This window comes from Meleagris gallopavo, chromosome 1 (genome assembly GCF_905368555.1).
Source record: "Meleagris gallopavo chromosome 1, MGAL_WU_HG_1.1, whole genome shotgun sequence".
Lineage (NCBI taxonomy): Eukaryota > Metazoa > Chordata > Aves > Galliformes > Phasianidae > Meleagris > Meleagris gallopavo.
Genome location: NC_139404.1, coordinates 85,705,793 through 85,727,870, shown reverse-complemented (window position 1 = coordinate 85,727,870; position 22,078 = coordinate 85,705,793). Strand labels below are relative to the sequence as shown.

The 22,078-nt window shown below is 39.6% G+C and overlaps 1 long non-coding RNA gene across 26 annotated transcripts in view; it reads right to left on the bottom strand.

The window, feature by feature from the left end:
* Positions 1-3,063: 3,063 nt before the first annotated feature.
* LOC116217324 (uncharacterized) overlaps positions 3,064-22,078 on the bottom strand; it is a 353,825-nt gene continuing 334,810 nt past the window's right edge. For 22 of the 26 annotated variants that reach the window (XR_014887246.1, XR_014887237.1, XR_014887255.1 and 19 more), the window contains one exon: positions 11,590-12,724. This is a non-coding gene — a long non-coding RNA (uncharacterized LOC116217324). The other 4 variants (XR_014887241.1, XR_014887240.1, XR_014887236.1 and 1 more) reach the window with 3 other exon arrangements.

The following is a 22,078-nucleotide window of genomic DNA, read 5'->3' as shown; positions in this document are numbered from 1 at the left end:
ATCTATTGAAAAAGGTCCAGGAGATAGGCAATAACTTTTAAATATTAAAGACAAATCGTGTCCTCTGTTAATGCCAGCACTGAGCAACGAGACTGAGCAGTGATTGTAGGAAAGTTATCTACAAAGAATTTACAAATGCTGCTGAGGTAAAACAAAAACAAAAGGTATACAAGGAAGAAAATGTCAGAAGACCTCATTCTAAAACATTTGTAAATGGATTGATCAGGCACTCATTTCTAACAGGAGCATTGGAAGCAGTGTGACCTGCATTGCAGAGCTGTCCTGCTGTTTTTACCACTGCTTACAGCATTTTTAGCACTCGGAGATTTTAAAATGGGAGTGGGCATATGGCATTGTTATCACTTGTTCTTTATAACTCAGAGCAGAGAGTCTCCCCTTTCCAACAGTAGTGGCAATGCTGAAGAGCTTTGGTGCCTCTATTGACTCAGACTGGGGGCTGGAACGTAAAAAACTCCTCATCACCATTTATCTGATCCTCCCAGATTTTTGGTCTAATGAGAAGTGACTCTCTTTTTCTAGTCCTTAGAAAAGAAAGTGATTGCAACCTCCTTCTTTGGGGCAGGCAGCTTTGTCTCTCTTGATGGGCAGAAACATCAGCCCTGCACTCCTTGTGTTCTCTTAGTTATATTGCAGAACATGAGCACTGGGCTTGTGTCACCTATCCCAGTTTTACATTACTGTCTCTTATTCTTTCCTGAGGAATTGCCCTGGCACAGGCTGCAGAATGAGACATGAATTCTCCAAACACCCCTGCTTGTATTTAAATCCCTTGTGTTCATGCATGCATATAACTGCTGAACATGAGAATCTGTGATCCATCTGTAGCTCAGCCCTAGACTGAAATAGGGGATATAGAAGTTCGCTTAGTCCAATAAATGCCCTGGAAAAAAGAAGCTGAATATTGGAAAAATATTGGAAAAAAGCAAGGAAAAGTACATAAATAATCTGACAATTCAGGTATCTGTTTCTTCTAAATCTGTATTTGCCATGAAAGCAGATTACGCTCTAACTAATTTGATAAAAGCAGAGACTGGCAAAATTTACTTAGATGAGAGCATTGTAGATCCGTCCTTTGTTTTTTAATTTTAACACACGTAGCAAATGCACAGAACATTCCTCCATTGAATATCATGACTTTACTCAGCAGATTCACCTTGAATAGACCATCAGTAGTGGTAAGTGCCTGGAATCTGAAAATTAGACAGCTGCTGTGCTGAGTGTAGTTACATTATTTTATTTGAGCTTTTTCTCTAGAACTTTATTCAGTCACAGCATTACCAATTGATCCTTTCCACCTAGTGTTCCTTTGGCAGAAAAGATGCTTCTGAAAATCTGACAATTCCTTTGGTACTCCAAATATCAAAGATCAAGGATTTATATATTATATCAAGTGATTAAATACTGCAGATGGGAGACAAAGTTAAATATCAAATTTTCCCCTATCCTTGATTGCCCATGACCTCCCTCAGCTGTAGTTCTTTCTCTAGCACCAGTGCCACAGTTTTATATCCAATATTAAACTGCTTAACATAATATACAGTTCTTGAGCTTTGATGCTTGTTCTGAGAAGTACCAGTGGATGTGCCAGTGATTTTGATGAGGTAAGACGTTTTACAGTCATTTGCCAAGAAGGATTGTTTGTTAAAGTAATTTTGGTGCACAGGGGTATAAGCCAGATAACTGAAATGTAATCACTTGCCATGCACGGTATTCCACCTAACAGCTTAAAGTGACTTCTTAATTTGTCTTCCAGTTGTGAAAATGTTGAGCAGTGTTGTATTGCTCTTCCTCTCCTGACAACTGGGAGATTATAAAATTGTCATTTCTTCCACCGAGCAATCATTCTCTGTCATTTAAAAATTCCAAACAGAAAAACAGCAAATAAGTCAAATGTTTGTCTTAGTGTTTCCTAAGTGTAGAAGATCCCTAGCAAAAGTCCAGCTTCTGCTGTGTACAGTGCAGGGAGCACTATAGCTATTTAACCCACCACTATCTAATGTTGGACTTTCTGTTTGCTCTGGCCTCTCATCCAGCTGGAGCACTCGAGCACTTGCAAAGCTTTCAGCACATGCTGACACCATGTTGAAGCCTTCCTCCCTTCTACTATATGCTTCTCTAAACCAGCACCCTGTCTCCTGGTGGGTCTAGTGTGCCTCAGTGCAGTCCAAAGGCTCCATGAGCCCTGCAGGCCTGTGCTCCTGAGCAGCCTCCAGCAAACATCTGACCTCCAAGCCTGGCTCCCAATCTTAGCACCCAGAACAGTGGTCAAGATCCATGTCTCTGATGTGTGGCCACTACAAGGTGACTGCTGGGAACCTACCTGCCTCTCCATGCTGCTTTAGAAACACTGGAGTGAGCAGGTGGCTCACCTCACTGCAACGAGCAGCCGAGGCATTTGCCTGGATTGCTGCATTCCTCCTGGAGTCCAGCAGATGGTAACATCATCATGCATATGGGCTCAGCTCTTATCTAGGGAGCCTGAAATGAGAGCTTGAGCTTTATTCAAATGCACTGCAATGTCCTACACAGAGTTAAAAGAAAATTTCAAGCAAATTCTAGCTTTTGGGACTGCACAACTGCTCTGAATCTGATCAGGACTCCTTTGAAGCTGTACAGAGCAGTTTTCTTTTGAATGTCCATTTATTAGTTTTATCATTTGTTAAGGTATTAATCTCTAGTCTGAGCAACAGCTTTAGTTTTCAACCAGAAAGTCTGACCTTACACAGGGATCGTGACCATTTAAAGCCGCAAATGACAAGCAGAGAACTGATCAGGTCAGGAAACGGGCCTGGGGGAAATGTTTGTTCATTCCCCTACCTGCTTACTCCCCTTCATTTTCTTCAGAACTTCTGAAACAGCATGTGCACTTTTAATGCTTTTATATATTCATCTATTTCTTAAAACAACAGCAACAACAACAACAAGATCTTTTCAAGCATTTAGGTTTTTCTGGTGAGATCATTTCTTTATTAGAATGAGAGACACAGAATCAGGAAGATTATTACAAAACAAGAGTGGAACCTGTTTCAGAATAATTATTCCATTTCATCTCCCCCTTCTGCTCTTCCTCCTTTCACCATGTTACAGAAGAGCTGAGAGGATTCCTTGGGGACTGCATGCCATTGCAATAGTGGGGAACTAATTGCTATTGGAGTATGATGAAATGTCAAGTTGTGAGGGGCACAGAGAGGCTGCATGAGTTTTAGCCCAGGCTCACTGTAATGCTCTTGAGTATCCATGTGGTTTTATCTGAAACAGTTAACCATTTAGAATATGTGCCCTTGAGCATGTGACTTGAAAGCGTTAGCAGAACTGCAGGATGCATACATGTTTTTAATATAAGATCTATTCACTAAGCACTAAACGAATTCTCAGTCAAAGCTGTTTAGTATGCATTGCAACCCTGAGACTGGGACATGCATGTGTGCATGCCTCACATGCACAAAAAATAAAATGTGCAAAGTGATTTTACTTCTGGTAGTGCATGCTCTATGTACCAAGGAGATCATTTTGGTAAGATTGACATTTTATGCCTAGAAGAAATGAATTAACAAGTTTGACTATCTCTTCTTGATAGCATTTTAAACTGTACATGTTAAATCCTGGGATTTAATGCTATTAGTATAATGTAACCCTCTTTTATATTTTACTTTCTGTAGCTTCTTATCTATCAGTGTAATTTACTTAACAGAGCTTGTAAGTTTGGCAGTAATATCAACTCTGTCTTTAGCTAAATAAGAAGGCATCATTACGAGGAATCCAATATGATTCATTTTTAGCCTGTTTTTGCTCGCTCTTTTTGCTTTGTAGCAGGGTGAGTTTCATTTTGTTTTCTTCACCACATATACTCTTCCTTACACTGTGACCTGTCAGGGACCTTATTGCCATTTGGCTGGACAAGGTCACATGAACCTTTGATTAGGAGTAGATGGTTTCTTACTTCCTCACTACTTCCTAGCCTACCACAAATGAGTCTGCAGTTGTGGATTGTGCCCTGCCCATGGGACTCCTTTCTGAATTCCTCAGGATGCAATGGCTGATGTTCCCACTGGCCCACACACTGCAAAACCCACCAGTTTTTGCACAGCTTTCCAGCCAAGAAAATTTTAAAAAGGTGAAGGGCAATACCACCACAGTGATAACTCAAAGTACCAGTAGTGAAGATGAAAGCAAACTTCATTCAGGTGTGTGAAAGTGCTCAATGTGTTCATTGTTGGCATGAAGACTGCATTCCTATTTAAATGTTTGATCTTGCAAACTTTTCTAACTCTGTGCACGAATCTTTGCTGATGAATGATGACAGAGCCTTTCACTTGGCATTTGATAATTAATTTCAATTGTAGCAGAAAATAATTGTTCTGTTCAAGCATACCAGGATGTGCTTACTCTGTCTCTATTGACTACATTAGAATAGGCAACTCAACCACATCTTATTTTTGCACAGGCCACAAACTTTATGACTGACTCATTATTCAGCCACTTCTTAGTCCTAAAGTATAGGCCTCTAGTGTGTTGCAATAGCAGTGTTTTCCCATTTTATAAATCACTCAGGTATTAATTGGTTTCTTAGAAGAATCTGGGAATCTCTAGGAATGCTGCTTTGAGACTCATGTTGTAGCCACTCTATTCTGCACAAAAGGATTAAAAATTGAGATACAAGATTTTGATTGCGGAACAGATTGAGAAAAGAAAAATACATGAATCTATGTTTTGTCTGCACTTAGGATATGTTCTAAATAAATGGTTCAAAAGTAGGCAGAATTTTCAAAGAAAATTTGATGATTCAGAAAAGCTTGTCATACTGGTTCTCTGCTTGTCTACAAGTTTTCAGGGACCATCTAGCTCTGCTTAAAAGGAGTCCTGAGTCAAAAGACATGTATCACTTGGGCAAAAAATTGTTCTGCATCATAGGTGACCCTCAGAGAAAGTAAATGTTATTTGCATTCTGGAATGTCCTTTTGTTTTTGCTTTCACTAGGAAAGTCTCAAAAGGATCCGTCTTGGGGACATAATGGTGTAAATGACAGTTCAGACCAGCCCTTCCTAAAATAGTCAGGATTGAGAAAATGGTCTGATCTGTTTCTAAATCCTGCAAAGTAGCAGAGAAAAATTTAGTAGGTGTATTGTATTGCATGAAGCTTTTCTATACTTAATTCTCACAGGGGCAGTTTTTCTATCTTCAGGGAAAGTGAATGAACATACCAAAATGTCTCTATAGTAATGAAAGAAATCTCATTGTGCCACTGGAGATTGAAGCTGCATGGCCCTGTGGGTAATAAATTGCTACTATTCAGACTCATGAGAGCATCAAGGAAAGCTGATGCAGAGTACTCTAATGACCATTATAACTGAGTGTAGTGAAAAAGACTGTTATTTAAGTACATTTCAGAATGTTCTGTAAATTGGGCAAAGGTACAGCTGTGCTTATGCTCTGAGACAGCCTCTGGTTTTATGCAGTCTGGCAGACTTTGCTCTTTGAATTCAGGATTTATCTCTGTGAGCTAAATGCTCTTAGTATTTATGGCCGCTGTTTGTAAGGGAAGATGCAGAACCAGGAAGAAGTGACTGTGTTCACACAGGCTCCAGCTGGATAGCACAAGCTTTTGGAAGTTTAGGCAGAGACAGCTGAGGGGAGAGTCCTACAGCCATTCAACACTGCACTAAGTTAGCCTGTCAAAAGCTCCTACTTGTATCTTGCATCAAACGTGACCCCTATGAAGCCAGCATTTCTGCCTGGACTTTTAAGAAGAATCTTTGAGGCTGAGTGACAATACTTCATGGACAATTACATGGCCAAGGAGAACCATGTTTATTGCTCATAAGACCTTATGGACCAGGCAGTCCAGACTCTCCTCCCCATTGCAAGTAACTTAGGTTTGTTCTGGGTACACTCCTACTCCAGTTTGTAGGCTACTGTGTTTACAGAATCATTTGAGTGTTCATATAAACCTATTTGATAGAAAGCAAGGAAAGGAAAGCACAAAGTTTCCTTGCTTTGCCATGTGGGCAGTGAAATTTATGGCACATTGCAGCATCTGATGCACGGACTCAGATGTGAAATTGTTTATTACAAGTTCTCATATCTCTTATAAACCTTCACAAGGTATTCACATTTCTTTTTCTAGCTTTCCCATCCATCCCTACAATTTTCCCATCCACATTTACATGTCAACAGAGCATTCTACAAACACTCTTCTTCAACCGTTCATGCAGGCGCTTATCCAGTCAGAGCCATGAGATGTTCTTTCTTCTTCTAGAGGTGTCCTTTGTTCTCATGCTGTTTATCTTGCTCCATAGCTGCTGCTCTGAACAGTTTTTCTTGTATTCCCACAGCACATTGTCAGCCAGTCATTACAATATGTCCTTGCCTTGGGATTTCCAGCTTGAGGTAGATCAACAGCACTCATACTTTTTTTGACTGGGTCCTTAATGGTTGATTTTGCCTTTAGACTACTTGTGCCTTTTGGGTCTAATTGAGTCTTTTTATTGAGTACAGTATTCCATGTATTAATTTTTTGTCTGAAGAGACTCTTGCAGATAATGCAGAACCAAGAACTACATCCATTTAAATTGGTATATCACCTGGCAGGTACATTGTGATCAAGTAACTAAAGAAAACAACTTGCAGTAAGCAAGCAACCAGCAACGTTTGGACAGCCAACAGTGCAACAAATAATCTGTAGAGCCTTGTGTTCAGCATGTGGGGTCAGACCTTCACTATCCAGGAACCATCTAATCAGTCTGTTTGAGATATAGTAAATAAATGTGGGCATCTTAGCTAATGAATTAGTCATAGGGAAAATAAACCACATGAAATACAGTCAATTGCTTGTATTAGTGACCTTCCTAGAGAATAAAAGGATTGAGTCAAGAGTCAAGAATTTATCATAACAACATCATTGCTACCTGTCAGAAATGTCTAAAGGGACACTTCACTGGACTGGAGGTAGAATATTGCTGCAAAGAAAGTTGTTAACATACTTTCCTGAATATGTTTCCAATAATTGGGGGTAATCCATCCTGTCTTTGTCAGGCAAAATGGAGATTTTTTCTTGAATGAAGCCCACAAAAGCTAACAGAAAGACAAGTGTTTTTCTACAGAGGGGCTCTATGGTCCAAATACTGGTTGTGCTCAAAGCATCATCAAATAATTATAAAGAGGAAAGAATGAACTAGACTTAGACTCCCAGTCGCAGTCACCCTACTTTGAGTTTTCAATACTATTTCATTACTGAGAAGCTGCACAGAATAACTCATTAACTCTCAATCTCTTGCTTTTTTAATTTTACATATCTATGAATAACAACTTCATTGCAGTTAACAATGAGATGACTAATTAAGGCTGTGTGGCATTTATTAATAGGTCAATTTCCTTATTAGTGTGGAGGCTGATGTAAACAATTCTACAGAGTTTTTTTTAATGTTTCCAAACCTTCTTGGCTATTTACTTCTCATGGTATTATCATCTCTGTATAACTCCTGAACCCAGAAGAAATTGGAGAAAGCAGCTGAAGATATGCTAGACATGCAGCAGTTCAAAGAAGGTTCTGATCAAGAATTTATCTTTCTAGGTTAGTGTTCAGCTGTACTTGTTTGATTCTTTGTGTACTTACGACCATTTGAAACAATTCCAAAGCATGAGAGCTTGAAGTAACAAAGTAATTTCATTTAGATTTGACAACATAGGTCAGAAGTTTAGATGAGTGACAACTGTAGAAGAAGTATGTGCTAAACGCTGTCACCCGCCCAGTTTGCAGGCTGAAGATCTAGTGCACTGGTATGAAAAATTGCTTGGTTTTTGCACCAAACAAAATATCTCATCTCTACTGATTAAAAAAAAAGAAGTGCAAAATAAAATCTCTGTCATTCAAATGCTTTTCCTTCGGGTATTTGGAGTGCTTAGTCCATGTATTATTTACTTTGTCAAGTGGTCATTCACTATTTTGAAGACTTTTATTGGCCCACGCTGCTCAAAATGTCTAGTTTTCCCACTTCCTACATTAATTTCAGACAGGCTAGAATCAATTTGTGGTGTGTTTTGACATTTCATTTGTGAACATGTTTAGTGACTATGCTGGTAGGAAAAAAGCATGACAAAATAAAAGACACAAGTGAATGGAAAGATTAAATATTGTTAAAACTATTGCCAATATTCTGTGGAATTAAGATTTCAGAGCTGTGGAGAGTTCATATTAATGCATAGTGTTTTATAAACTCTATTGGCTAAACATACTCTGAGATGATTCTGTAGGAAATCTATTAATTAACTTCCTACTTATCTGACAATGAAGTTCAAAGAAATTTAAAAAAAAACCCTTAAAAATATAGAATTACAAATTACTTGATTTCTGAAATATACTTGTTAAATATACATATTCTAGCTAAATTTAATTACATATCCTTTTTAAAAATTCAAAATTTAAATAGATCTAAATTAGTTCTGCTTGTTTTAAGAAAGGAGCTCAACTTTTGCTTTATACAGGCTTGAATAATTCTGCTGAAACCAATGAGACTGTAAGAGTTTTAGTTTATTGCTGCTGAAGTAACTGGAAATTGGATCTAAGTTTGAAGGACTAGAAATTCCGGCATCACTAGCACTGAGTAAAAGCTGAAAAGCTTTTAGTGTGGAAGTCTTGAATGCCACCTACTAAGGAGTGTCTTGCATATTTCACCTTGATGCTCCATACTGGAAGTGCACATCTCCCTCCTTCTTTAGATCGTATAGAGAACTGGGCCACCAATGCCTGGGTTCAATATCTAAACGCACCTAATGACAATAGAATTAATAAACCTCCAGTCTTTTCTGTATTTTGCCTGGGAAAATGAAGGCACACAGCTAGGAGCATGACACCTTGATGTATAAGATACATGAACTGTCCAGGTTCCCAGGTAAGAGAAATAAAGTAGCACTCACAGTCACAGCTAGAGCCATTTTGAACTGACTGTGAAATCAGGCACTCTCTCCAGCAGTGTAGGAATATGTTGGCACAAGGCTGACATCCATGCTGAGCATCTGAGGTGCAAACAACTATCACTGGCTGCAAATGGGCTGAAAGGTCTAGAAGGCTAAGGTGAAGGTCACCCAGCAGTCATTCAGTCCATGCAGAGCCACATGCTAATAAGTTGCGTACCAAGACTTCTTATTCCATTTTTCCAAGCACAGACAGTAGGATTTGATGAAGACTGCAAAAGTCTGAAAAATAACATAGCAGTTGGCAGATGCTGGACATGAAAGTAAGATGGGATAAGATAACATATTCCTGAAATTGTCACTGCTCATGTTTTGATTGTGTTACAAAGGAAATCATTTGCCCAGTTTTGAAATATGCATTCAAACTTCTGTTCTATTAAACACACATCAGTATGTTGCCACCTGTTCCAGTCATGGTTGATAATGAACAGTATGCAGAGATAATACACCCGTATGGCCTTGTAAATGTGTTGCAGAGGAAAATCAAAAATAGGTAATGCAAGTCAAATTTGGATGGATAGTCTTATTACAGTCAATGTTAAATCCTGTGCTCTTAATTACTTTGTTGCCTGAATTGGAAACCATTCAAATAACTGCTGAGGGAGGGAGGGGAGAGAGTGTAAAGAATAGATCTTCATGACAATTGAGAGCTAAAGAATATGATTTTGTCACAAGATCTATCAGTTAGCTACTGATGACAGTAAATCTCTGCATAGATCAATCAGAGAGGTAGTAGAAAATGAAAGTAAGGGTTGGCACATACACTAAAGATTTAAACCTGACAGTGCCATGACTAAAGGATAAAGCAAGCAAGACACCATTGAGATCCCACTGAAATCAGCAGGAGCCTCCAATTTTTCTGCAGGACTGCAGGGTTGGCCTAGATACAGCTTTTAATAATTAGGAAGGCAAAAGCATCAATTAAGGCCAGGAAAGGGGTTGACTTTAAGCATGTACTAATGCCTTTGACATATATGCTTAAGTGCTTTGAACACCAGCTTATTTTCTGGCTGAAAGCTGGAATTCTTCTAATAGCTTCCAAAACCCTTTGACTGAGTGAATTTCTCTTTCATGTCTGTGTGGAGCAAACATGGGCTTACGATGTGCTCTAAACTTCAGAGTGGAAATTCCTACTTAACAAGTTCTTCTGCGTATTTAAGAAATTGAAGCTGTAGGTGTCTCTGTTAGAATGACTGTGGAATGCTGTAAATCAGTAAGATATGAAAGAATAATATGCACATCTCACACTCTGATTTCTGCCCATTGGGCTCTTACTTGGTTGACTCTGTAAGGAATCTCTGCCAAATGAGTTTGCTTCAAACAGGCTCTTGGGCTGTTACCTTACCATGACATTTCATTACCAATCATGTTAGAAGAGAGATGAATCATTGTAAGGGCTCATTGTGCTTACACATTTCCCAGTTTATCAAGATTCCATATGGCTCTCCTAGGTAGGAGTAATATGAAACTCAGAAATGCCTCTTCTTTCTTCCAGTATTGCTCTTTTGAGAAGAAAGTACTTATAGCCATAGTATCTGAGAAGAAGTTACCTGTTGGTTTCTAATCATCTAGCAACTACAAAGAGTTCCATTCATCTCAAACTAGGTGCATGCTATATAACATACAGATGAAATGCTTTTTATATCACATATATACAGCAGATAACCCAGCCACATGAGAAAGAGCAGATACAAGTGAATCAAGGCTGGATTAAAATAATCCAGTTTTATAACTGGTTTGTATTACTATTATTATTGCTTTCCCCTGAGCAAACTGTGAAGTACTAAAATCATGCTTTCAGATGCTTCAACTGGTAGTAGTGCTGATCTGACCAGAAACTGGCTGCAAGCTGTGTTACTGAAATCCAACTACTGATGCAATTTTCTCTGAAGATCAAGGATCATCAGTTCTGGATTCAGGAAATCACTGCTTATCAGTTGGGATGTCAAACACAGCACAGCAGTCAAGTACCAGGATAATTACAAAGGGAGATTCTCATATGATATAATTTAGGAGCAAAGTTAGGTAACCACGTCATTTAGCGAGTATGCAAAGAAAGACTAATTTTCTCAACAGATAATTCAAAACCATAAAAGTAAATAAATTGAGAAGCTTAAAATGGCTGATGCAAACATATCAATGCCCTCCATGGCTGTAATTTCCCTTGTACTTTAACCGGTTATGATATTTCTCTCTACCTTCTCATACAAAGATGTTGTGTGATCTTGCAGCAGTCCGCAGGATTTCCATCATACCCTATAGTACTGTAGGCTTCTTTTGCCTGGTTTCCACTTGGAGGCTCATCCTTTGGTAGCAGAGGAATTCTACATATACATGTAATGTGATATTCAGACAGTATGATTACATCTTTGTTCCCTGATTTTGCCAAAAAGGGATAGGGTATGGAGTTAATATAATAAGTCCCTGATATAAAAATACTTAGAAGTTTTCATATTCCTGAAATTCCTGCAATATTATTAATGTTTTTCTTATCCGAGACTTTAGTTTGTGAAGCCACTACCCTATGTGCCACTCATCATTTGCCCACGGTATTATCTCATGAGTTTCAGCAAGACATAAACCATATGAAGAAGAAAAGACATTCAGAAACATTTATTTGTACACACTAATTGGTACTCAATTCTTGAAAGAATCATAGAATGATTTGAGCTGGAAGGGACCCTTAGAGGCCATCTAGTCCAACTCCCCTGCAATGAACAGAAACACCAGCAGGTAGATCAGGTTGTTCAGAGTCCCATCCAACCTAACCTTGAATGTCATCAAGAGTCATTCATCACTTCTCTATGCAACATGTTCCAGTGCTTCGCTATCCTTATAATAAAAAACTTCTTCCTTATACCCAGTCTAAATCTCCCCTCTTCCAGTTTAAAGCCATTGGCCTTTGTCCTATCACAACAGACCCTGCTAAAGACTGTCTCCTTCTTTCTCACAGCTTCCCCTTTAAATACTGAAAGGCCACACCATGTTCTCTACAGGGACTCCTAAGTTATATGATATGGGAGCCCCAGCTCTCTTTGCCTGTCTTCATAGGAGAGGTGTTCCATCCCTTGGATAATTTTTGTGGCCCTCCTCTGGATGCACTCCAACAGGTCCATCTCTCTCCTATACTGAGAACTCCACATCTGGATGCAGTACTCCAGGTGAGGTCTCACCAGCACAGAGTAGAGGATCAGGATTAACTTCCTTAACCTGCTGGCTACATATAAAGGCCCAATTCTTTTCTGACAGATGCCAAAGACAGAATTGCCATTAACTGCAATTTTGTGAGACAGGAGGTTTTCTATAACAGAAACACAGCCTTCATGAATGTGGGTGAAAATTAGAAAAGAGAGTTGGAAGGCACCATAAAATGTCACCTACTGCAGGCCAGGCAGCCCACTGGACATTTATCTGAACTCTTAAGAACTCTCCTGATGGATCTTTCTCAAGCAGACTATTCCATCACTTTACTGTCTTTAACTGAACTACCCAAAGTCTTGCCAGAATCTATTTTTGCTACAAAGCCCACTATTTTTTGTCTTATCCACTATGGATGCAGAAAACAAAGTGCCGCCTTCTTCTCTGCAGCAGTCTTTTATGTATTTGAAAACTATTACCATGTCTCTGCTTCATTTTCTCTTCCACAGATTGCACAGAGCCAATTAGTTCAATCTTTCATTGCAGGTCATGTTTTCTAGTTCTCTGATCGTTCTCACACTGAATAATAAAAGCTCTGTGAAAGGAAAAAAGCATCAAAATTATTGTACTGGTTATAATTATTATTAAAATTAATGATTCAATCACAATGCATTTTATTTGGGCTATTGCTAATCTAACTTTTCTTTTAATGTTTAATAATGTGTACACAGATATATCCTTCCAGACTGTGCCTTTGTGCTAGGATGGCTCACTGCCTTTGTGAATTGTATTTCAGGAAATAAAAGAAAGCCTTGCAAGCTAAAAACATGTGCTCCCAGAGCTGAGGAATGCAGACATCCTCTCTTTCTTACTATATCATTGCCAGCGCTCCTCTGATAAGAACAGATACTTGCCTGAAGCTCTGTATCTCCTACCAGTGCACAGGTCTGCAACAGAGATGCAGCCAGACCATATTTCCTCGTCCTATTGGCAACAGCCCCAGTCTCTGATTGCCTTCCAGCTTCTACCTCAAATCCCCAGTAACTACACTGTCCCCCTGGTTCCTGCTTATTTCCTCAGCCCCATGGGTCACCATAGAATCAGTGACTCAAGTATAATGGATGGGAGGGTTGAGTTTCAGTTACAATGCCAACCTTTCTTTTCTGATGGAGCTGCCATCTGAATAGCCTTCCTTTGAGTGGAAGTTTCATGTACAGCACATGATAAAAAGACCACATGGGACAAAACTTCTGAAGTGTTTCTGTATGTAGAATTCTGTATGTAGAACTGGCAGAAGTTTGCTTAGACTAGAAGTTTCAGTGATAAGCTGACATTGTTATCAAATGTAAATACAAGGGTAGTCCTGAGGGGCTGTTTTCAGAAAGAAGCCCCAGTTATTGTGTCTTCCAGCTGAGTAGCATCTAAAAATAAAACTATTTAGTACAATCTTCCTCAGATGTATCATGTACAAGACACTCTGTCTGCAATGAGTGCAAAAAGACACTTTGGTGTGCTTACCAAATCATGTGATCCTAAGCAAAGGTGAAGAGAATCTGATTATTACCCCAAGAGCTATAGATAGGGATATCCAACAAAGAGTTAATTCAATTTCAAGATGAAAACTTTACATGCAACTTGCTCCCTTAAGAGGTGCGTGATTCTCTTTCACTCAAAGACTCAAAGAAGAAAAGAAAGGGAAGATAAAAGCTGCTAGAAAGCTGTGCAATTTAGGGGAGAAAAGAGAGGAACAAAACCAGGGGAGAAAAAGGAGGAACAAAAGAAACTCACTCCTAAAAGGAAAGTAAAGCACATACACTAAAGAGGAAAGAAAAGATGGTATCAAAAGAGGTTTTCAGCCACAGACATCCAGCAGCCAGGCACTGCAGGTGATATCAGCACCAAGAACTCTCTGTAGAGAGAGAGATTCTTGCAGGACATGCTACTGGTGTAGGGGTTAGGAGACAAAGTGTGATTTCACAAGACTGAACTTCAGAGAGATTCTTTGAGAACCAGGATTCAAGCTGTTTTCCACTTGCTGAATGAAGCTTGGTGACCTGTTTTGCCTTTTGGGTCTCTCCCTCTCTCTCTGATTTACCTGTTATTTTTGGACTCATGCTTCAGTAAGTTCTAATAATTAAAATAGATCTAGCTGTTAATATTAGGTACAGTAATTTTGAATTTTGCACACAGAAAAGAATGTTCCCTGTAGAGAGTTCATATTTTTATATAAGAACTCAAGACCACTTGAATGGCCTTCTAGGCGAGACTAAAGAGAAATGAAATCTGATCAGAATTGTATGGACTTCTCTAGTTTCTTATTTCCCTCATATAATAAATTATGAATTAATATCTTCGAGTTCCCTAGGTAACACATCTCCTAACATCCCCCCAAGGGGTGCTCAGCAACTTAATGTGCCCAATGGCGACGTCACATCTGTGGGTCACTGTCATCAGGATTAATTATTCATGATCTGTCGTGCAGATGCTTTCTTTTCCTGAGCCTAAGACCACTCACAGTGCAGGAGCTCCCCATTTCCAAGTGTAAGACATCAGGATGTTTAAGAGGCTGCTGCTAACTTGATGTGCTGTAATGTTAACAAAGCCAAGGAGCTCTACGAGCTGAAGAAGTAATAAAACAGAATTTCCAGTGGATTTGTTTCAGTTTGCTTGAACAATAGAACTACAAGACCTAAGTCCTCCGCCTGATATTAGGTGCTCCAGTAGTTATAAAATCAGTGCTGCCCTCCCTTGCAGTCCTCCTCTCATGGGGTGCCTTGGTGGCAACACACAGGGTGCTGGGCACCAGTTAGAAGTCACTGGAGAGTATCAAAATCAGTTGGGAAAACAGTGTAATTGTTGGAGTCCGGTCCCAAAGCCCTGCCTGTGGCTTTCTTGTGAAAAGGGGAGACAGGGTACTATTTTGTAAACTATCACCCTTCTCTTATATTTGACTGAAATCTGCCAACTGGTTTGAAAATCATGGTGGAATGGGGAATGGAAAAGCAAACAGACAGTTGTGCACAGACTGGCTGATCAGATCAGCTTTGTTTTCTTAAAAACCAAACTAGAAAATGTGCTTAAGGTATCTTCAGGTACTGCACTGACCTTGAGCTTGCTCACTTCATTAATTTCATGATTTTATCACTGCATTTTCCAATTAAAAAAATTCTCCTCCCTCTTCCTGGGCAAAAATTCTTTTCCCTCCCTCTTCCACTCTTTGCATTTCTTTCAATTCTCTTAATCCTTGGTGTGATAATAGGTAAGGAAACATTCCCAGACAAAAGACTGATATTTTAATTTTGATAACCTCTCTGAATAGAGAGGTTTGTGTAGGATGGAGATTAATGAAAGAAATGAACAATTCACTCATGTCACCAGGTAAAGTTAAGAAGCAGATAACCCTCAGGGAAGGAAATGGTTGAAAAGGGGAATAAGTAATAACACATTTTAATTTTTCATGCATCTCTACCCACAGAATCCTCTCTTTAATTGAAGGAAAACCCAAACTGTGAGCAAAGAGAAGATGAAGAAGAAACAGCAGCCTTATTCTTTGACTGGGTGTACACAGAGGAGGGGCTCTGGGGGCTGGCCTGTGGAAAGCTGCAGCCAAGGGCTTATTTTTTGGCACATTTTTGCCCTTCTTTCCAAGGAGGCCAGTAAGCTGCACAGACTCCTAGCCCCAATATACTTATCATGCATTTTATTGCTGGAATTACTCTTAAATCTTTGGATATAGCTGGCGACCTTTACTGATCTCCTCCCACCACCTTGCTCAAATTGTATTACAGTGAGGAGTTACTGAAATGACTGAAGGAGTCACAGAAAAGTAGCTTGCACCTTGGCTTTTCAGCTAGTGAAATAAACTTCTAAAACTGTTTCTGAAGTGTTTCCCGTGTGACAACAATGCTTTGTCAAATGGTTTGAGAACCCACTTTCAACACTTTCTGAATGGACATGTAGCCCAAGGCAGCTGCTAGAGAGGAGAAAAAGGCTGCCTGGAAGCATGGAGGAGGCAGGAATGACTGAAAATATGCAACTACTTTACATATATTACGTAATAAAAATGCTAAATTGCAATAAGAAAACTGAAATGACTTCATGTGGAAGAACTTGGAGTTGTTGCTCATTAGGATGCCTTCCTGTCATTGTTTGCATGAGGAAGCTGCAAGGATATACTCATAAGGAAGGCACAGAAATCCTTGTTTCAGCCAGTGGATTTGGGCTCTTGAGATAGAGGACAATGTTTAGATGGTGATGTTCGGGCCATCACTAAGTACAGCACTAGACAGGAATAAGAATGGTCATTGCTTGTTGAGTAGGTCAGACACTGTAGATTAATTCCAGTCACTCCCAATTATGAGTTCAAATATGATCTTTCCTGTTTCCAGAAAGTCCAGAAAGCAAGCAACCTACTTCTCAGTCATGCCAACTTGTCTGTTGTTGCCTTCTCGGTAGACCAGCCCTTTGCAATCAACTCCCTACAGGCAGTGCTGGTCACACCAGGGCTGTTCAACCCTGGCCATGCAGCCTCATGCTGCCTGCAGCTCAGGCAAGTCTCGACATCTCGTCCTGTGCTTTCTCATCTGTAACACAGCTGTAGGTACACGCTGACCCCATTTACCTGTTTGTTTGCTGTTCTGTTGACCTTGTGCATTCAATTCACCGAATCTGTGGCTGGGCTTGAGCAATAACAGACTAACCAGCAATCTCAAGCACCTGCCTGTCTACACCCACACACTTACAAAAATTAATAACAGAAAAAACAATTATTCAACTCATTTCACATTCTAATATACAAAAGCTACACCTGAGCCACTGACCAATATTACCTGGATGTCATTTTGCCACAAGCCTTTTTCAGCATTAGAGATTCAGTGGCAGAACAGATTTTTGTGCTGGTTAGACTACAGCATATTCTGGAAATGCTGCCAGGCTCTGGGTTCCCCTCTTGCATCTTGAAACTCCCCCTCATATCTCAAACACGACATACTATCAAAAAACTTGTTGCACAGCAACAGATGCTTTCCTGACTGCATACATGTTTTTGATCTAAACTTCTGCTCTGTTCATCTGTAATTCTTCTCTTGTAGCCAGGTTTGTGAATTCATCTCAATTTTATGACAACATAGGAATTTGGAAAAGGTCCTGTGCAGAAATTGTTTGCTGTGACTGCTGTGACTGTTGGCTGCCATGACATGTACTGTGTAAAACAATCAGTCTCCATCTTAAATGCTATACATTTTGCTTCAGTCTTCCTTTTGAAGGCTGTTCCCAAACTTCTCCCTTTTTGTGATTGGAAATCTTCCAACCTGCATTGTGAGTTTATTCAAAGGCAAGCAGCTGCTGCTTAATTTTTCCAGGTTTATCCATTTCCTTACACTTCATCTGTCTCCCTGGTGCTTAACTACCGGCTGTACTTACAGAAGGCAACAGGATCTCACCCTGGCACTGTTTTACTCCTCTTTCCTGCTCCTCTTCCTCTTGTTCTTAGTTCAATTCACACTTGCCGTGGACAAAGTGACAACTGAGATACAACTACTGTTCTCAGGAGAGGCTGCTCTGCGCATACAAAGTCCACCTTTGTTTGGCAAAAAAGGACTTTAGCTTGCTTTATCACCCCTTCTTCATGCAGAAGGAAAGGCTTGCGCTTGATGCCAAATCCAAGGGATGACTTTGTGATGAGACTCATAATGCAGACTTATACTTCTCCACCCTCTTCAAACATCAAGGTGCTTCCAAATTTTGAAGAATTACAGTAGTGATTCCATAACCTGGGTAACAGGACAGTGACCCAAGGACTACGTTTCAGGGTCATTTAAAAGGTGACTAAAGCCAGCAGACTGAGTGTTGGTGGGCTTAGATTTAATTTATCCATGCAGGCATCCACAGGAAAACATATAGGCTTCCCCAGACACAAAAAAGATTGCAAGCAGCTCTCTTTAAGGATTAACACAAAGTGAAGATCATTGCTTCTATTTAGGTCTCAATCAAATACCTAAGTTTCTCTAGAAAAAGTTGGTGAGACAAATATCCCTTTCTTCTCTCTGGGTGGTATTGAAAAAGTATTTGCTTATACATACAACTGCCGCTCTGTGAGTATAACTGCCCCATCATTACACAGACTAGTCAAAAGTCGGAATTATTCCTATAGGAAAACGTGCTGTTAGAAACTATACAGTAATAATAAGTACATCTTATAGCAAGACTGCAGTGCTAAGCCCTGGACTGGCAAAATCTTGCTCCGTCAGTGTTAAGCACTGTGGGTTGTCTGATGGAAGCTCAGTAGTGCTGTCTGTGCTGAGAGATGCTAAGCAGACAGAAAAGGTTTTATGGGACCAGGGGTCACGCAGAACACCATGGGCTATAGCTGTGCTCCCTCAAGGACAAGTAAGAGAACAGCTAATAACTTTGCCTTTGCGATAAGGGTCTGTTTGTCTAAGGATGTGTCTAGAATGGTTTTTGGGACTGATATTTTATCTGTTTGGAGTCCAAGAGAGCTGAAGGGCAGCTACCTCTCAGCATCATGCATTAGAATGGCAATTTCTGGAACAAATATACTCTACCACATGACCATTTTTTGCTTTCAGTGTGATGCATGGTTTTGCTCTGATAAGAAGAGGAGAAAGGCCACAGGAGGTCAGACTAGAGCTTCATCTGGACTACAGCATCCCGGCCTTGCTGCTGTCCAATTACACAGGGAAAGCATGTGAAGAAATTACCACTCTAAAATGAATCACATCTGACAAAGAACATCTGATAATATTCAGGTGCTTTCTGACAAGACACATCCAAATGATCATATTTAATAATGATTGAATGTGAATTAATGAGTCTAAATATTTGCGATCAAATATGTACCATGGATTTCTATATCCTGTGGCAGTGCACTGTTCAGTTTTTCTTGGCAGCACAAGTCATTCTTGGACTTCTTTTTTTTTTTCCAGAAAGCTAAAAATATATTGCTATTTCTTCCTTGAAGCTTTCAGAGTCAGACTATGTGAGACCAGAAACAAGAATTCCCCTGTCTATAATCCTACAAACCAATTGCCTTTGTGGCTATTGCCTGTCCTGTCTTGCATCTGCCCTGTGACATCAGTAGCATTTTGCCAACATGCCTCTATGCAACTGTCTGGTTCATAAACACCTTTGTCTTGGTAGCTGCTGGAATGTGACAGTATCAGCCAAAACTAAGCCACGTCCAGTAACGGCATTACCATGTTGTATTCCTCTGAGAATAGAATAAATTGTTCTTTTAACGTTGCCAGATTTAATGCATGTTATTGATTCATTCTTCCCTTTCTTTTAAGTGACAAAATCTTCTAGCCCTTAGAAAGAAGACATCATACATATTCCAACACCCATGATAAACTTGTATACAGGCGTTTCACAGTTTTCCTTTATGCCTGTTACTATTCAAATATAGTTTCTCTGCATACTGTTGAGCTGATTGCACATGAGTGGAAGAAAAATTCTACAGCAGTCTGGAGATAGCAAGTCACAGAAAAGGAACCTCTGCTAGGCCCATTAAAGGAGACTCAAAAGACAGGTCAAAAGTCAACCCATCAGTTCTGAGGTTTTCTTCCATTTTCTTTCTTCCTTTATTTTGTTTTGTTCCTTCTTTCTTCTTTTCTTTATCTCTTCCTTCCTCCCTTCTTTTTTCTTTCCTTCTTTTCTTTCCCAGAATCATTACGGTTGGAAAAGACCTCTAAGATTGTCTAGTCCAACTGTCCACCTACCATCAACGTTGCCTGCCAAGTCTTGTGAGGAAAGCTGAGACCTGAGAGGAGACCTGTACAACTGAAAGGACATTGTGGCAAGGTGGACATCAGCCTCTCCTCTCATGTAATGGTGATAGGATGAGAGAGAACAACTTCCAGTTACACCAGATAGGTTTCAGTTGATTATTAGAAAAAAAAAAAGTATTCTCTGAAATAGTGGCCAGGCATTGAAACAGGCTGTTCAGGGAGGTGATGAAGTCACCATCCCATTTTCTTCCTTCTTTTTTCCCCACTAGACTTCACTACTCTTCACCTTGATGCAAATGAGCTCTAAAGATACGAAGTGACCCAGACTACCTCTTTGGTCAGTATAGAGAGTGTTTATTCATCTTCATGACAAATGTGCTTCAGCAGCTTCATTATTAGAAAAGAGAAAAGGTGTGCTTGGCACTCCTGGGGCATTCACATTATATATAATTCTCTTATTACTGTTGGCCTTAAAATACCTTAGTATGACAAGATCTGAGCCAGTGTCATCCTTTTTTATTTAAATTTAATTTACACAAAATAATGTTCTTCTTGCTCCATTTCTTCCCATTCCCTTTATTTTCCTCCCTTGTTCATTTTTCTGTATCACTTCAAAGTTAGTTCCTTTACCAATGTCATTCCTTCCACCGTCCCATACTTCACCTCTATAAAGCACAGAAAAAAGGTTATCCATTCATTCTACATGTCCATGCCCTTTTTAGCTATTTGTTTGCAAATTGAGTAGCACTGCCATTTAGCAGATGTCATTCAAGGCTTTCAGAGGCAGGCATAAGTTTTTGGTCTCCACTATTTATTTTCTTTTAGCTTCACTGTTACCTCAGCTGGTGCTATATCCTTCTAGTATGAACATCTTGAGTACACATCATGAGACTTTTTTTCCCTGGTATCTGTTTTTCATAGACACTGATGTCCTCTCTTCAGCTGGCTCTCAAGTTGTAAGAGCAAGCTGTGACTCTAATATGTAGGACAGCAGTATGTGGTTGAATTCCTGTAGACCCATATTCAAGTACCACAGTCTGTGATAGTGAATGGCTGGTGAAACTTAGAAAGCTATGTTAAATTTTACACACCCTCAAAGAGCAGCTGTGACCAGCTGAAGTTGTTCTGCTTCAACATAGCTGAGCAGCTGCCTCTCTGCTCTTTTAATTTTTGTGAAGACTAATTATTTCATTTTTTTTTTTTTCTTAGTAAACCAATATGTTCTTTGCCACTCAAAAGCTGCCTTTCTCTGCTTGGAGAATAATGCTTGCTCTCACAGACTCAACAGGTACATTCAAGGTGTCACAGCAAAGTCTTCATCAGGCTCTGGCCACCTCGAAGCAAGGCCTTTTTCTCAGAACTCTAAGTACAAACACCTGGAGGCAGAAAGAGTGATAGTTTTAGGTGTCCTTAAATTCCTCTCAGAGGTGAACATGCCAGCAATTTGCCCTTTACCAGCCACATCAATGAGATCTTTGCAGTACTGTTTGGAGCTCTGAAAAAATCTCACTGCACAAAAATTATAGACTTCACAATAAAAATTCACGGATTTCTGACAGAAACATAACTGGCTCTTATTATAAAGGTAACATACACCCCCAGAATGTCATAGAAAGAAATTCACATCTTGAAGTCCAGGTGATGAGGCAGCCAAACATAGCTGTTGTTAGTTGCTAAAAAAAAAAAAAAAAGTTAGTGATGAAGCTACGCAGCTAATATATTAATGCATATGTATATGGCTGATTATGTATTATTACTACAATTAAGGAATATTGCCAATGGAGTACAATGTTATGACAGTGTAATGTTCTCTGAACTGCTCTCTTGGCAGATATAAAAAATAAATGAAAAGAGAGAGAGAGAAAGAACACGAATTGCACAATGGATGAATTTGGCCCACCTTCCTCTCTAGCATAACACAGTTGGCTCTGGATTGCAATACTGGATCACTTGCTTATACTGCCGTATCATCATCTATTTCATATCTGTCTGCAGTCCCAGTTGCCATAGCTTACAGTGTCACAGTCCAAAAGTGAAAAACTTGGACTTTGCTGAGGTTATCATAGATGGTTATTTTTTTCTCCTCTGCAAGAGTTCTTGGCTCCCTAAAACAGTAATTAAAAGCAGCAGAAACACCTCAGTGTGGGTTTTGTTGCAGCCCCTCCTGAATTATCATGCCTAAAAATGAATCATGCATTAGTCAA